Source organism: Protopterus annectens, chromosome 4.part0 (genome assembly GCF_019279795.1).
Source record: "Protopterus annectens isolate FY-2018-M chromosome 4.part0, PAN1.0, whole genome shotgun sequence".
Lineage (NCBI taxonomy): Eukaryota > Metazoa > Chordata > Ceratodontiformes > Protopteridae > Protopterus > Protopterus annectens.
In genome coordinates, this window is record NC_056733.1 from 924,635,108 (window position 1) to 924,652,429 (window position 17,322).

Sequence of the window (17,322 nt, forward strand, 5' to 3'; positions counted from 1 at the left end):
GTTTACTAGGCTAACGGCCACAATGTATTGTAATATGTATTACAGGTTCATAGATGTTTACTAGGCTAATGGCCACAATGTAATGTAATATGTATTATAGGTTCATACGTTTATAGATGTCTACTAGGCTAACAGCCACAATGTAATATAATATGTATTACAGGTTCATAGATGTTTACTAGGTTAACGGCCACAATGTAATGTAATATGTATTATAGGTTCATAGGTGTTTACTAGGCTAATGGCCACAATGTAATGTAATATGTATTATAGGTTCATAGGTGTTTACTAGGCTAATGGCCACAATGTAATGTAATATGTATTATAGGTTCATAGGTGTTTACTAGGCTAACGGCCGCAATGTAATGTAATATGTATTATAGTTTCATAGATGTTTAATGGACTAACGGACACAATGTAATGTAATATGTATTACAGGTTCATAGGTTCATAGGTGTTTACTAGGCTAACAGTCACAATGTAATATAATATGTATTATAGGTTCATAGGTGTTTACTAGGCTAACAGCCACAATTTAATTTAATATGTATTATAGATTCATAGGTTCATAGGTGTTTAATCCACGGTAGTGGTGCTGCTGTAGCGTTGTCGTCTCACAGTAAGACACTGTCTGGTTTGATTCTCAGCTAGAGCGTCTTCTGCGTGGAGACATGCGTGAATGGGCGTACCTTTATTGAAGGTTGTTCATCAGGGCTGGCAACTTGGCACATAAAAGGTCTACTGCCAATCATTAGCGGACCAGAGTTCCGCTGTGGCGACCCCTAACCGGGAAAAGCCGAAAGACACAACAACAGGTTCATAGGTGATTACTAGTCTAACGGCCACAATGTAATGTAATATGTATTATAGGTTCATAGGTGTTTACTAGGCTAACGGCCACAGTGTAATGTAATATGTATTATATGTTCATATGTTCATAGGTGTTTACTAGGCTAACAGCCACAATGTAATGTAATATGTATTATGGGTTCATAGGTGTTTACTAGGCTAATGGCCACAATGTAATGTAATATATATTACAGGTTCATAGGTGTTTAGTGGACTAACGGCCACAATGTAATGTAATATATATTACAGGTTCATAGGTGTTTACTAGGTTAACGGCCACAATGTAATGTAATATGTATTATAGGTTCATAGGTGTTTACTAGGCTAATGGCCACAATGTAATGTAATATGTATTATAGGTTCATAGGTGTTTACTAGGCTAACGGCCACAATGTAATGTAATATGTATTATAGGTTCATAGATGTTTAATGGACTAACGGACACAATGTAATGTAATATGTATTACAGGTTCATAGGTTCATAGGTGTTTACTAGGCTAACAGTCACAATGTAATATAATATGTATTATAGGTTCATAGGTGTTTACTAGGCTAACAGCCACAATTTAATTTAATATGTATTATAGATTCATAGGTTCATAGGTGTTTAATCCACGGTAGTGGTGCTGCTGTAGCGTTGTTGTCTCACAGTAAGACACTGTCTGGTTTGATTCTCAGCTAGAGCGTCTTCTGCGTGGAGACATGCGTGAATGGGCGACCTTTGAAGGTTGTTCATCAGGGCTGGCAACTTGGCACATAAAAGGTCTACTGCCAATCATTAGCGGACCAGAGTTCCGCTGTGGCGACCCCTAACCGGGAAAAGCCGAAAGACACAACAACAGGTTCATAGGTGATTACTAGTCTAACGGCCACAATGTAATGTAATATGTATTATAGGTTCATAGGTGTTTACTAGGCTAACGGCCACAGTGTAATGTAATATGTATTATATGTTCATATGTTCATAGGTGTTTACTAGGCTAACGGCCACAATGTAATGTAATATGTATTATGGGTTCATAGGTGTTTACTAGGCTAATGGCCACAATGTAATGTAATATATATTACAGGTTCATAGGTGTTTAGTGGACTAACGGCCACAATGTAATGTAATATGTATTATAGGTTCATACGTTCATAGATGTCTACTAGGCTAACAGCCACAATGTAATATAATATGTATTACAGGTTCATAGATGTTTACTAGGTTAACGGCCACAATGTAATGTAATGTAATATGTATTATAGGTTCATAGGTGTTTACTAGGCTAATGGCCACAATGTAATGTAATATGTATTATAGGTTCATAGGTGTTTACTAGGCTAACGGCCACAATGTAATGTAATATGTATTATAGGTTCATAGATGTTTAATGGACTAACGGACACAATGTAATGTAATATGTATTACAGGTTCATAGGTTCATAGGTGTTTACTAGGCTAACAGTCACAATGTAATATAATATGTATTATAGGTTCATAGGTGTTTACTAGGCTAACAGCCACAATTTAATTTAATATGTATTATAGATTCATAGGTTCATAGGTGTTTAATCCACGGTAGTGGTGCTGCTGTAGCGTTGTCATCTCACAGTAAGACACTGTCTGGTTTGATTCTCAGCTAGAGCGTCTTCTGCATGGAGACATGCGTGAATGGGCGTACCTTCGTTGAAGGTTGTTCATCAGGGCTGGCAACTTGGCACATAAAAGGTCTACTGCCAATCATTAGCGGACCAGAGTTCCGCTGTGGCGACCCCTAACCAGGAAAAGCCGAAAGACACAACAACAGGTTCATAGGTGATTACTAGTCTAACGGCCACAATGTAATGTAATATGTATTATAGGTTCATAGGTGTTTACTAGGCTAACGGCCACAGTGTAATGTAATATGTATTATATGTTCATATGTTCATAGGTGTTTACTAGGCTAACGGCCACAATGAAATGTAATATGTATTATGGGTTCATAGGTGTTTACTAGGCTAATGGCCACAATGTAATGTAATATATATTACAGGTTCATAGGTGTTTAGTGGACTAATGGCCACAATGTAATGTAATATGTATTACAGCTTCATAGGTGTTTACTAGGCTAATGGCGACAATGTAATGTAATATGTATTACAGCTTCATAGGTGTTTACTAGGCTAATGGCGACAATGTAATGTAATATGTATTATAGGTTTATAGGTGTTTACTAGGCTGACGGCCACAATGTAATGTAATATGTAATATAGGTTCATAGGTGTTTACTAGGCTAACAGCCACAATGTAATGTAATATGTATTATAGGTTCGTAGGTGTTTACTAGGCTAACGGCCACAAGGGCCTTTTTAAACCTAGCCATGCATCCCAAATCTCTGACACATTCTGATACCCTTGATAAGTGTAAGCATGGGCCTGGGAGATGAACCATTTACAGGTTACCTCTGTCCATTAGAGACAAAAGTGCCATATGATAATGTTCCATCTCAAACTTACCCAACAATGGAGTTATGGGCAGCAGCATAGACTCTACATGGTACCCTATAGGAGTAAGAGTTGTGCTGACCAGCTGTTTTTGGCATCTACTGTGGTGCGCAGTATCCTCAAGATAGGAGAGCATGGATCACAGACTGCACGCCATGGCAGGGCTATTCACTTGACAGTATAAAACATGTCTCTATGTGATTTGGTCGTGTTGACTAATGTCACCCAATGGGCATTGGTATTTGCTGGTGATAAGTGAGTTGAGAACCCAGCCTACTCCGACCTACGCCAGGGAGCCATGCTAACAGTGGGAGGGGTGTATGTGCCACTTTCGGCCAATGTGTTCCCACCATAAAGCCCATCAGCCCTGGGTCAATAAGCTACTGGCCAGCTGGTGTACATTTGCCCACCTTGGGTTACTTGGGATAGCTCTGTTAAGTGAAAGGTGAATGTAAAACCAGTCATCCTGCCAAACACGAACGAAGAATTGCTAAACTCCATGTAGGTTCATTGGCAGGACGGAGCTTGGAAGTGGATGGCATAATCATAATGAAGAGGCTGGACATCCCATGTATCCAGGGACAAGGTGGAAGGGTAGTGCAGCAAAGCCACTTGGCTTGAGATCCAGAGTCATCCACTCAGGAGGACTACAGACTAGAAATGGTGCGGGAATTGTGGTTTGGGAAAGGCTTCCGAAGACAGTGAGGGATGTCATCAGAATTAGTGACAGACCCAGGACAATCAGACTGCAGTGCAAGGACAGGGCAGTAGTCATAATCTCAGCCTATGCCCTGCAGCAGAGTTGTGATAGTGAGGAAAAGAGTGCATTCAGACAACAGTTGCAGGAATGTCTAGATGAAGCAGGACAACATGAATTGGTGTTATTAATAAGTGACTTGAATTCACATATTTTGAAGGACAAAACAGGCTACCAGGACTGACTGGGTTCACAGGGATGGGCCAACAGGAATAAAGAAGGAGAGGTCAATCTAGATTTCTGTCTGGCAAATTACTTGATGGTGACCAACACATGGTTCAGAAAGAGAGACAGTCACTAGATCGTATACAAGTGTGGCCAACATGAAACTCAGGTAGACTTCCTCCTGGTAAGGAAACAGCACTGGGGTAGAATCAGTGATTTCAAAGTCATCCCCAGTGAACAGTCGGCCCACAGAATAAACCGGTGGTTTCTGCAATCACCTGCAATCAGTGGTCAGAGAAGTTCTAAGGTCAATATAGACTATGCTGAAGAACTGGAACTTGACTGGAGTGAAAGCACAACCGTTCAATGAATTACTCAGGGCTCTAGCACCTCAAGAGGAAGAGGAAATAGGTGGAGTTGAAGAAGAATGGCAGCACCTCAAAACAGCAGGTGTGGGGACTACAGAACAGACATGTGGTGAGCCAGGTATGGAAATAATGTGGTGGTGGAATGCAGAAGTTCAGGAAGTCATCAAAAGAAAGAAGTGCAGGAAAAAGTAGGAGATAGAAAAGGCGGACCAGGCTATGAAGGAATACTGGTTGGCTGACAAAGATGCTAAGAGAGGAGCTGCAATAACAAAGAACAAAGTATCAGAGGCACTCTACCATCTTCTGGAAAGTGACTCAGTAGATGGCACAAAGGAACTATATCAGGTTGCAAGGCAAAGACAGAAAGATAAAGACAGACACCCTTCATAAAAGATGCCAACAGCAACCTACTCACCAGTCCACAGGACATCAAAGGCAGATGGAAGGAGTATTTCCAGCAGCTTTTGAATGAATAAAACCCCACAGAAGCTGTACTGCCCCAGAAACAGCCTACACTGAGAGAAGAAGAGGAGCCCACCCTAGAAGAAGTAAGAACAACACTAAGGAAGATGAAGTCAGGGAAAGCAGCAGGCTCAGATGAGGTGACAGCAGATATGATAAAGATGATGGGTGAGATAGGGGAGAAATGGTTCCTGAGGGTACTCATAGCAGTGTGGAGAGAAAGGTGTATCCCAGATGACTGGAGAATGAGCATACTAGTGCCAGTGTTCAAGTACAAAGGGGACATTCACAGCTGTGGGCAGTACAGAGATATGAAATTCCTGCCGCACTGCATGAGTGTTTTAGAGATGGTGATTGATAAATAAATACACAGAGTAGTACAAAGATTGATAAATAAATACATAGAGTAGTACAAAGTAAGTTGTGAAATGAGCAGTTTGGATTCAGATCAGGATGCAGCACAAATGACCCAATGTTTACAGTGAAATAGATAGTTGAGAAGAAGCTAGGATGAATAAAGAGTCCAACTGGCCATTTCTAAATTTGGATAAAGCATATGACAAGGTCCCAAGAAAGCTGATTAGGGCAGTCCTGCAGTGGTTCAAAGTCCCAGAAACATTGGTTGAATTAGTAAAGGCTGGGTACAAGGACCCAGTGACTCAAGTACGAACAGTGTTCCATCTCACTCAGGGGCTCCTGGTGGGAGTGGGTGTGCATCAGGGTTTAGCTCTGAGCCCATTGCTGTTCATACTGGTGATGGACTACATTAGTAAACAAGTCAGAGGAAACAGATCAACAAATTATGTAGATGATGTGACATTACAGGCAGACTCTTTGCATGAACTTCAGCAAATGTAAGGGAATGTTCTGCAAAACTTAAGGCACATGGGATGAAAATGAGTACAGATAAGACAGTGGTAATGGCACAAATGGAGGATATCAGAAGAGTGAAACAGGTTAACAGCTTCACATATCAGGGAGGGGCGATTGAGGAGAGGGAAGTCTGAATGAAGAGGTCAAAGCTAATAATAGAGGGGCTGCAGCCAACTGGCATAGAGGGTCAGGGGTAGTGTATGACTGAAGAATGCCAAAGAAACTGAAAAGTAAGGTGTATAAAACAGTGGTGCAACCAGTATTACTTTATGGCACAAAAACCTGGGCAGTAGAGGCAGAACAGATGAAGAAGCTAGAGGTGATGGAAATGAAGTGTCTGAGAAGGGTGGTAGGATGCACATTGTGGGACAGATGAAGAAATCAGGGCATCAGAGCAGAAGCCAAAGTAGCTCCTATTTCAGAGACAGTCAAAGAGAACAGATGGCGATGGTTTGGGCATGTGTAGAAAAGCAGAAGACAATCTGGTGAAGAAGAGTTGGGACAGACAGAAAGAAGGGTTAGAGGAAGTGAGAACATCCAGCGAAGAGGTAGATGGTTTTTGTGAGAGAAGACAAATGATGGTCAGGGATGAGTGTCAAAGAAGATAGAAAAGTGGCATTGAAAAGAGACAAATGATGACAGTTGACACAACACCCTGACCACATGTAGAAAATGGAAAAAGGGGTTTGATGATGATGATGATGAAGGTGAGGAATATTCCACTGCTATTGACAACATATTTCCACTATTGACCCTTTGTCGTTTTAAGCAGTTTACTAATTTGTAGTGCCACCTCTCTTCACATACTACTTATGTTCTCATCTTATGTCCACTAAATTTGACATTATGATTCTTGATCTTTGATATTTAATATTGAGCCCCAAGGCTCCCTTTTACCAGTCCAGTCTTAAATTTACCACAAGTTTCCATTTTAGTAATGAATTATTTCAGCACTGCTTCTCCAGTCTCTGACTCTGTTGCTGTAGTGTGTCTGTTCCACTTTGTAAAGTTGTGTACTTCTTAAACAAAGGAAAAATGCCTCTTGATCAGTCCAGGGGGAAGCAGACACTTGTTGCCCATCATGCTGTCTTGGCTCCAGGTGGGATCCATTCTTTTCTGTCATATGATTTATTGTTGTATCCACAGCTTGTAAGGCTTCTCCTGGATGTTCAAATGTTTACTGACCGTCTGGAAATCTAATATTAATTGTCATTTTGTAGAGCAGTCTCATTCCTCATGCTTTATATTCAGCTTATGCTGGGATGAATGCTGCTTTTCTTTTGTGTTATTGCTGAAAAATCTAAATCCAAAAATATCCATTTTTTAACAATGTCTCACCTACCCTGGTATCAATAATGCTGAGAGAATTCTCTCTCTCTCTCTCTCTTTGGGAGAATAATTGGCAAAATGCACTATTATTTGAATTCCAGTCTCCTGTCTGTCTGTTGTCAGGTCTGTATATCATTGAGTGTATTGTTCCTATTCAGCCACTGTAGCTAGATAGCACATGCATATAAGTACTGAGCACGTGCAAGAACAGTGCCATTTCATACACTCAGCCAAAGTGAATGTAGGCACGAATGGAGATGCACATGTAAATCAGTTAGCTTAAATGCAAGTTCTCATTACAGGTCCTGACATGCTTATGTACAATAAATATCTTGAATCCATGCACCACTTCGTTGTCTCTTTTGAATGCATGAAACAAGTGACATAATGCTAGAATGGGATCCAAGGTTGAAGCAGCACACAAGTCATGAGGCACACAGTTAAAAGAGGAAGAATACACCAGAGTTAACTTGAAAACAGTTCAGCCAATATTCAAAGGTTCTTAAACTCGTTTAAATGATTTTTCAGTTGCCACTTATTTGGCAAAGCATTCAAAACGGTCGAAATAATTACTGAGATAAATGAAATGTCCGAAATTGCGACATACTGATAAAAGTATTTGAAATAAATGCAAAAGTGTTAGAAATAATTTCCAAAATATTAAAATGTACGAAAGGGCTAAAATGACTGCATTTCATCGCAATGCACTACTTTTTCCCATTAATTAAAGCTATTCGAAGTGCCCAAAGTTTCTGGAATGTTGGCAGTGTTTGCAGTGTCAAAGTGAGGCCTTTCCAAACAGATTGTTGTGTATTCAAACAAAATTACAAATACCTGGTCTACGCTTATGTTTAAATGTATTTTGTTGTTATGGCAGAGGGATTTCGCAGACCTGAACTGCTGGTGTTTGATAACAATATTGCTGAGAATTGTAGAGTGCTTGAACAAGACTATGATATTTTCATATATTTTCATTTTTTTCTGATAAAGACACACATACAAAGGCATTTATACTTCTTAATTTAACAGACTCAGAAGCCATTGAGAGGGAATGCTCATTTGTGTGTGCAATGCTGTGTATGCAGGGGAAGTGGAAAACTGCCATATTGTGATACAGGCTGAAACACATGAAGACCCTGAGTGCTTAAAAAGTACATTTAGAGAAATTTGCAACCCTGAAACAAATATTACAATGGAAAGGCACATGTTTTACATAAGAAATCAAAAGCTTGGTGTAACTATAGCAGGATATATTATGGACTTGAGAAATAAAGCTAAAATGTGCAGATCTGATGATTTGCGAAACGAGCTGATAATGGCCAGACTTGTGTGTGGTGTTAACATGAATGCAGTGGGAAAGATTTTGCTTCTAAATAGTGATTTAACATTGAGCAAAGCCATGGAGATTTGTCAAATATATGAGCTTACAGAAAAGCACACAAATATGCTTACGAATGAGAAAAGTATGCATACGGTGTCTACCAGTGTGAATGTTGATAGGGTACGACATAAAACTAAGATGGAAAAGAAGTTTAAACCAAAGGGTGTGGCAGCATCTGACCTTAACCATAAACCGCAGAGGTCGTTCGCTACCCCAGACCTTATTGTTAACTGTCGTAATTGTGGAGGCAACCATGAACCTAAATAAGAAAAGTGCTATGTCAAAAGAGGAATCATTTCAAATGACTTTGCAAGTTGAAAGTGGCACATACATTTATTAAAAGAGCATCCAAAGAAGCAAGTAGATCAGATAGAAACCCATGAGCAAACATCTTATGTTGATGGTGTCTCTGTGACTGATGAAACTGTTAACCAGTAGATTATCAGTTGGTAGCAACGAGTGAAATATTTTGCACTGTTTGGATTAAAGGGAAACCTGTAAAGTAAAATCTGGTGAAAAACTTGATTCAGCAAAGTGTGTGAAACTTGTTGCTCATGGTTGTGAAGAGATTCAAACTGATGGCACAGTAGTTCTCATATGCCATTCTGCTGGGAACAGCTGTAACTTGCAGTTTTACATAGTCAAAAGAGACGTGCAGTCACTGTTAGGCCTCAAAGACAGTTTGAGAATGGGACTGATTTCATTTAATAAGGAGGTGCACCATATAAATCTGAACAAGCACGGTAGTTTTACACAATATTTTTTGTGAATATGCTGATATTTTTAAAGACGAGCTTGAAAAACTACCAGTCACATATTCCATAAAGTTAAACATGAAGTAAGTCCAGCTGTCAGACCAGCCAGGAAGGTTCCAGTAGCAATGCAGAGCAACATGAAAACAGCGCTAGACAAAATGGTGAATTTAGGTGTCATAACTCCAGTAAACTAACCGACTGAATGGGTATCCTCCATGGTCATAGCTCATAAGAAAAGCAGATGAAATTCGAATATGTATAGATCCCAGAGATTTAAACAAAGCACTTAAATGTCCTCATCATCCGATGGCACAGTAGAAGTAGCAGCTCTCATGCCAAACACCACTATTTTTTCAGTCTTAGGTGGAAAAAGTTCATTTTGGAAATTTCGCTGGATCACAAATCTTCATTGTTAACTACTTTCAGTACACCATGGGATAAATTCTGCCAGTAAAGTATCATGGCACAAATTTTTTCAGGTTATCCATGCGCTATTATAATAGACAACATTATTGTAGAGGGCAATGGTGAAGACGAATATGATAGAAATCTCAAGAAAGTTCGCTGTGCACGTGAAGTCAATCTTAAACTGAATCCTGAGAAACGTAAATTCAAGCTGGGAGAAGTTACTTATGTGGGTCATTTGTTTACTAGTTCTGGCTTCCAACCAGATCAGTCTAAGCAAACAAGCAGCGATTCTTGAGATGCCAGTTCCAGACAATATCACATCTTTGGAACGTTTTCTGGGTATGGTCGACTATTTAGGAAAGTTCATCCCAGACCTGAGTGAGCTTTCAGTACCATTATATGAGTTGACATGCACAAAATGCACATTGGTCTTGGTTGAAACAACAGCAAAGAGCAATTGATGTTCTGAAACCGAAAGTTGCCAGTCCACCCACATTGAGATATTATGATGTTCACAAACATGTAACTCTTTCATGTGATGCTTCTAAGTATGGTCTTGGTGCAGCATGTCTTCAAGAAGGCATACCAGTAGCTCATGTGTCTATAACTTTAATCTAAACTGTGATGCAGTATGCACAAATTGAAAAAGAGCTTTTGGCAGTGGTGTTTGCGTGTTCGAAGTTCAGTGATTATATTTATGGCAAACCTGTTCAAATAGAGATTGATCACCAACCTCAGGTGACAGTTCTGAAAAAGTCAATACATTCAGTCCCAGCATGCTTGCAATGCATAATGTTAAAATTGCAAAAGTATAATTTTCATATTGTTTATACAAAAAGCAATAGCTCTACCTTGCAGATGCTTTGTCAAGACCACCCAGACAAACAACAGAACAGCATGACAACGAGAAAGCAGACTTTGAAGTCATGGAAGTCAGAAATGTTTCCTCATCATGTATTGATGAACTCAGAAATCACATTGCTTTAGACCCTGTTCTCCAGAGGCTGAAACATTTTATCAGTCAAGGATGGGCATGCGACAAACCAGTTTAACACTTGACATACTGACGTATTTTCCTTACCGAGATAAGCTCATTATAGAAGATGGAATCATCATGAAAGGTCTGAAAGTGGCTATTCCTTCAGCATTACAACAGAAATATATCCAGATTTTGCATCATGGTCACCCGGGTACTGATTCAACCAAAAGAAGGGCAGGAGGCATAGTATTTTGGCCTTCTATGTCAAAAGATACAGAGAAGAAAACTCTAGCATGTTCTATTTGCAATAATACTAAACTGCACCAATAAAAAGAACCACTACAGCTAAACCAGGTTCCCGAGTTACTGTGGTCGACACTTGCTACTGATATTTTCAAATAGAATGGTCAGCATTACTTACTGTTAATAGACTCATACCTGAATTGGTTTGAAATCGACATTCTTCTTAACTTAACATTTCTCACTGTCATTACAAAATCGAAGAGACATTTTTCTGTGCATGGTAGTCACCGCAAAGTCGTATCTGACAATGGTACACATTTTAGAAGTCAGCAGTTCAAGAAATTTGCTGAGTTTCGGGACTTTGTCCATGTTACAAGTAGTCTTGAGTATCCACAATCCAATGTATTAGCTGAGTGTGCCCTTCAAAGTGCAAAATGTTTGTTACAGAAATCCAAGAGAGATGGTACCAATGTTTTTCTTAACCTACTCAATCTCAGAAACATTCTCAGAGATAACTTGCTTGGTTCACCTGCTCAGAGATTAATGTCTAGATAGACAAGAACAACCATGCCGAACAGTAAACAACTGTTGATTCCAAATTCAAAGAACAACAGATTGGTTAAGACTCAACTTTTGAAAAAATGCCAGTCACAAAAGTTGTACTACGATAAATCTTGCAAACCCCTTAGACCATTATGACAAGGAAAGATCATAAGAATGCAAACATCTAATGGATATGACCAAGTGAAAATTATCAAAAATATTTGGGAAGAACCGAGATCTTATATTGTGCAATCAGAAGGAATGGATTTCAGAAGGAACCGAAGACATATACTTCAAGTCTCCAAACTAGTGAAGCAGCAGATCGCCTGTGCCAAAGACTCTATTTCTGACGGTGACCCTACACTTGTTCAGATTTCAGAGGACAGTGTACTTTCCTCAAATAATCCTGATGTAATCTCCGAAGTGCCTATTGAGAAGAATTCCCCAGAGACTGTCCCTGTTGCTAAGCCCAGTCACAATTTTTATGTAACCAGACCAGGTAGAATTTCCAGACCCATTCTGATATACACAGCAACTTGGACTTGAGTTCTGATTTGTTATTAATATTGAAATGTTATCTAGCATGTAGATTGTATTGTTTTCCTATTGCATGTCAAACAAATCAAAGAGGGAGAACGTAGATCATTATGTGTATTGTTCCTAATCAGCCACTGTAGCTAGATAGCGCATGCATATAGGTACTGACCACATGCAAGAACAGTGCCATTTTGTACAGTCAGCCAGAGTGAATGCACTCATGAATGGAGATGCACGTGTGAGTGTGTTTGATGTCATGAGTGAATCAGTTAGCTTAAATACAAGTTCTAATTACAATTCCTGACATGTTTATGTACAATAAATATCTTGAACCCATACACCGCTTCATCATCTCTTTTGACTGCATGAGACAAGTGACAGGGTCCATGCAGTCCAATACAGTCTTTCAGTGCTAATTTCCTCCACTAGGATCTTTGTCCATTCAACTAATTTCCCCTTCATAAAGTTCTTACACTCTGGCCCTTCCAGTCCCTCCTTCATCCCACTGAAGCAAAGGCTTTTCCTCCTTGAGGTGACCTCTAAGTGTATCAATGAAGTTGCCATAACATCTATTCTTGCTTCTGATGCTTGTACCTTGGCCTTCTGTACTTCATCTTCTGTGATTAGAGACTGCAAGGCTTCTGAACATTCATTTATCACCTTGGTCATCTCTCTTCAGTGGGCATCATATTTTATATAATTTTCCATTGTTGTGTTCATCCTCTGCATCTTTTTGTATATAGTAAACAGATTTATCACTGTCTCAAGACAAGTGGACCTTTTCCATGCTGTCGCTGGTTAATTGTGCTTCTGCTTGGAACCCTGTATGCTTTTCCCCTTTACTTTTAGCTTTTTGCCTTTTCAGGTGCAGTCTTGCAAGGTTTTTCAGCTACCTTTCACTTAGATTATTTCCTGGATTTCAGTGCACTTATATTTCTGACATTTATCAGCACGTTTTATTACTATTGCTTCATTTTACTATTGGAGCGATGCCACCTTGCTGCTGCTACTGCTATAACAAACTGGGCATCCAACTTGGATATATTTCAATTTCTACTACCATAGCTTCATTCCTGAGATTGCACACGTTGCTGATATACAAAAAAGCTGTACCAAAGTGTACTTCTCACCCACCTTTTTTATGAGAAAGCTAACCCTTACTGGACTTAGTAGTGTACTCCAGTATGTTGGCAGCAGATGGTAGCCGCCTCCCAACAGAAATGAAAGGCAATAATCCTTATGGCTGTATACTTCCACTGGTTGTTAACAGTAACTCAAATGCACAGTGACCATCCACCTTGAGAAGTAATAGTAACTGTGACTGACTGTGTAGTAGAACAACATAGTGACCATAGTAATTAATTTTAGCTTGTTGCAAACAATACCAAAGGCTGAACTCCCACAAGAACTAAAGATATTTAATGTAAAGATGTATAAGCAAAGCACATACTATTAAAAGCACATGGATACTGGCAGATGAGACATTGCAAATGTAAAATACAAATGAAAACACCCAGAACTGCAAATCTTTATAATTTTGGACATGTTTTGCTCCCATGTCACAAAGTGCAGATACCCAGAGGATAGTTTCTACAAAGAAAGGGGTTGCATAGGGGATAATGGAATCAGCTGTTAAAATTGCAAACATTAGTTAAGGGTAATTTTGGTTCTGTATACCCTGCTTTCAGTAAAGAAGCCTACGGGAGAGGAGATGGGACATAAACATTCATAAACAGAAATACACACCAATAACAACCACTTTACTGAATGCGTATACTTCATGTCTGGCTATTATCAAATGGACTAATACATGCATAAATTATAACCAAAGTGATGTATATCAGCTCATTTGTCTCAGACACATAAAGTGTAACCCATTACCTACTTAATTCACATACACACACATATGTGAGCACATACACACACATATGTGAGCACATACATACAGTTATAGCCACCAGTTACTTACTTTACTGACTTGCGTACACCTCTCTTGTCTGGTTATGATCAAATAAATGAAAACATAAATATAGCTACAGTAATAAATTTCAGCACATTTTCTGTCAGACATACACAGTGCATCCCTTACACGCACACACACACACACACACACACACACACACACACACACACACACACACACACACACACACACACACACACACACACACGCACACACACTCTTAGTCACAGAAAACACATTTACTTTCTGAAAATGCCAATTGCAACAGCTGAAGTCCTGGGATCTGCAGAAATCTTCAGTCATTCTTTTACATCAAGCAATGACACCGTTAACTCCTAGTGCTACAGAATCCTAGTGGACAAACCACGTGATATTTTAGGTGATATAAGAAGTCTCCTGGTATATATTTGTTCCAAAACTTTAAAGTGAAGTCAAACACACCAGGAGGGTCCTTATGGCAGTACATGGTGGACCGGAGTAGGGGAACCACAGAGGCACATTACTTGTCTCCTGATTGGCCATATCTACACACTGGATAAGAATGCAGAGATGTGGATAGCCAAGATGGCTGCACACTGAGTAATGGCTGAATTTCAACTCTGCCAGTGTGAAAACTCAGAAAAGATAGTCAGCAAATGTGACTTTTTGGGTAAATTTCAGTAGCTCACTTGTAAGTGCACTGCCTGGATGCCAGCAAAACAGAAATTCAGAGAACCTGAAAGAAAATGAATCACAAAAGGTGAGGAGAAAACACTGGCTGAGAAGAATGCTGCAGATAGATGGTCAACAAAAAACAGTTCAAGCTCTAGCTTTGGTGCAAGACATGACTTTCTATAATCTAGAGGAAAAATAAATGTGCTCAGAGCTGATTAAACTAGAACACTGAAGGAGTACATCAACTCAAATAACAGAAGGCTGGAAAAAAACAGAAGAAGCTTTAAACAGATATTCAGATGGGCTGATAAAACTGCAAAAATCAGAAGTCAAAATGAATAAAAGGCTGGCTGAATATGAGACTGCTCAAGAAGAAATATTTCAAAAAAATGGTAGAAATAAAGGGCAGAGTATGTACAGAAAACCAAAGATTTTCTGCATACCAGAGAAACTGGATGGAACAGACTGTATTAATTTTATGCAAGCACAAATAAGCAACTGGACAGAACTGGTATTCCACAGCAGGACTTGTTAATTGAAAAGCACATAATGTGCATGTTCCAAATCTGGCCATGAGAAAGCAGCCCAGACCTTTAATAGTAAAGATGCAATCTTACCAGCAGAAGGACTTGATTCTGTCAAAACTTTGGCAGAAGAACAAAGTACTAAAAGTATTTGTGGAGACTGACTGCTCATTATACACCAGGCAGAAGAAGAGGAAATGTATTCCATCAATCAAGGAATGTAGAGAACCAGGCGTGAGATTCAAGATGCTGTACCCAGCTATTTTCAGAATATTTTTCCTGGTGGGTCAAATAATTTTTGATGCAGAACATGCTAAGGAGGAAATAAAAAAAGTTTGCCCAACCAAATGTGAGCTGTGAAACAGAAGGGGATTCTGCTTCTTATTCTTCTGATAATAAAGTCCACAGACAGACTGTGCTAGTGAATCCTTTTCTAATGTTCCAAAGGAAAATGCTTCAGACACAGAAAAGAGGACACAAGTTAACTAGAAGTATCAGGAGTACATTGGAAATGTACCTGTGACTGGAATTGGAAGGTAGAGAACAACAGGAAGAAAATCAGCAACTCGGAAATTGATGAATAAATGTGGGATTACAAAGTATTAATTACATTAGTGAAGTATGACAGCACAAGAAAACCTGGAAATATTGGACTTTTTTGACTTTGTTAAACTTGTAGGGGACTACAAAGCATATGCCCTGCTTCATGTCATTAATGTTTGGAAGAACATTTAAGAGAGAGGAAGAGGAAGGAAAGGGGTAACTGTTCATAACAGTATTTTTATAATACATGGCATATACTGCATGCTATAAAGTTAAGCTTTTTTGTTATTTTTGTGTGTAATAGAGATACTAAAGTAAACAGTTGCTCCTGTTTTTTCCTTCTTCTTTCTTCTTATTCAGTTTTATGAAATACAGGCACTGCAATGTAAAAAAGAAGAAAGCCCAGACAAAAGAGCACAATATAAATAAAACTAATATGCTTTTTTTTACATTTGCATAGAGGAATGACTGGATTATGGCCCTTGACTTAATTTAATAACACATTTTAAGGGGAAGTAAATAAATAAAAGAACACTGAACATAATTAAAAGTTTTCCTCTAGCACATAAATATATATATATAAAAGAAAGAGTAGTGAATTATAATTAAAAAAATGCAGAATGAAAATGGCAATGCTACAGGAGACACATTTGGAAAGAACTGAGTATGAAAATCTGAAAAAGAAAGGATTTCAAGATGGTTATTCAGCAGAATATGTGGGACAAAGAATAAGGGAAGTATTTATATTAATTGTGAGAGGAGCTCCAATAGTGATAGAAGAGGGAAAAAAAGATAGTGGTAGATTTGAAGTACTAAGGGGCTACTGGCAAGGGAGGAGGATTACACTGGCATGTATTTATAGTTCATAGGTTCATAGGTAGGTACTAGGCTATCGGCCCTGGGACCTATACAAACCCAGCCAAAAAGGTACCCTGGCTTTTGCCACCCAAGAAAATTATTTTCCTGTGCCACTGTCGAGCAGAGCCACAGAGGTGATCCCCGGGGTGAATTTCCTATTTCCCACTGAACATAATTAAAAGTTTTCCTCTAGCACATAAATGTTAACTGAGCAACATGAAAAGCTTGTAGTGGAAGGCAACTTTCAATGGCTAGGAGATAATGTTTTCTGAAAGCATTCAATCTGTTTTTTTTTTTTCATTTGGGAGAGGAATAAAAATAAGACAAAAACAGCCTTTTGTTTAAGTAGAAGCACAGACTATAGCATGCATCTTAGCATGAATAACCTTCATTATACATCAGTTCAAGCTTCTAGGTGTACCTTGTCAATCTGGGACAATTGTTCCTATTAGAATGGTTAAACTTCATTTTTGAAGATGTATGTAGTTTTATGTGTTAGTATTAAACTAATAGGTTTTGGGGGTGTTGTGGGTGTGTTTGTTTTTTGTCTAAGGGTTTTCACTAAAACAAAATGGTTTATAAGATGTGACATAGGTTCAAATGGGTATGACAAGAAACAACTGTATAAAGGATCAACCTGCCAAACATTAGTGTATGCATG

At 38.9% G+C, this 17,322-nt stretch overlaps 1 pseudogene; it reads right to left on the reverse strand.

Moving 5' to 3' along the window:
- Nucleotides 1-11,257, reverse strand: part of LOC122800373 — a 36,709-nt pseudogene extending 25,452 nt beyond the window's left edge.
- Nucleotides 11,258-17,322: the final 6,065 nt, after the last annotated feature.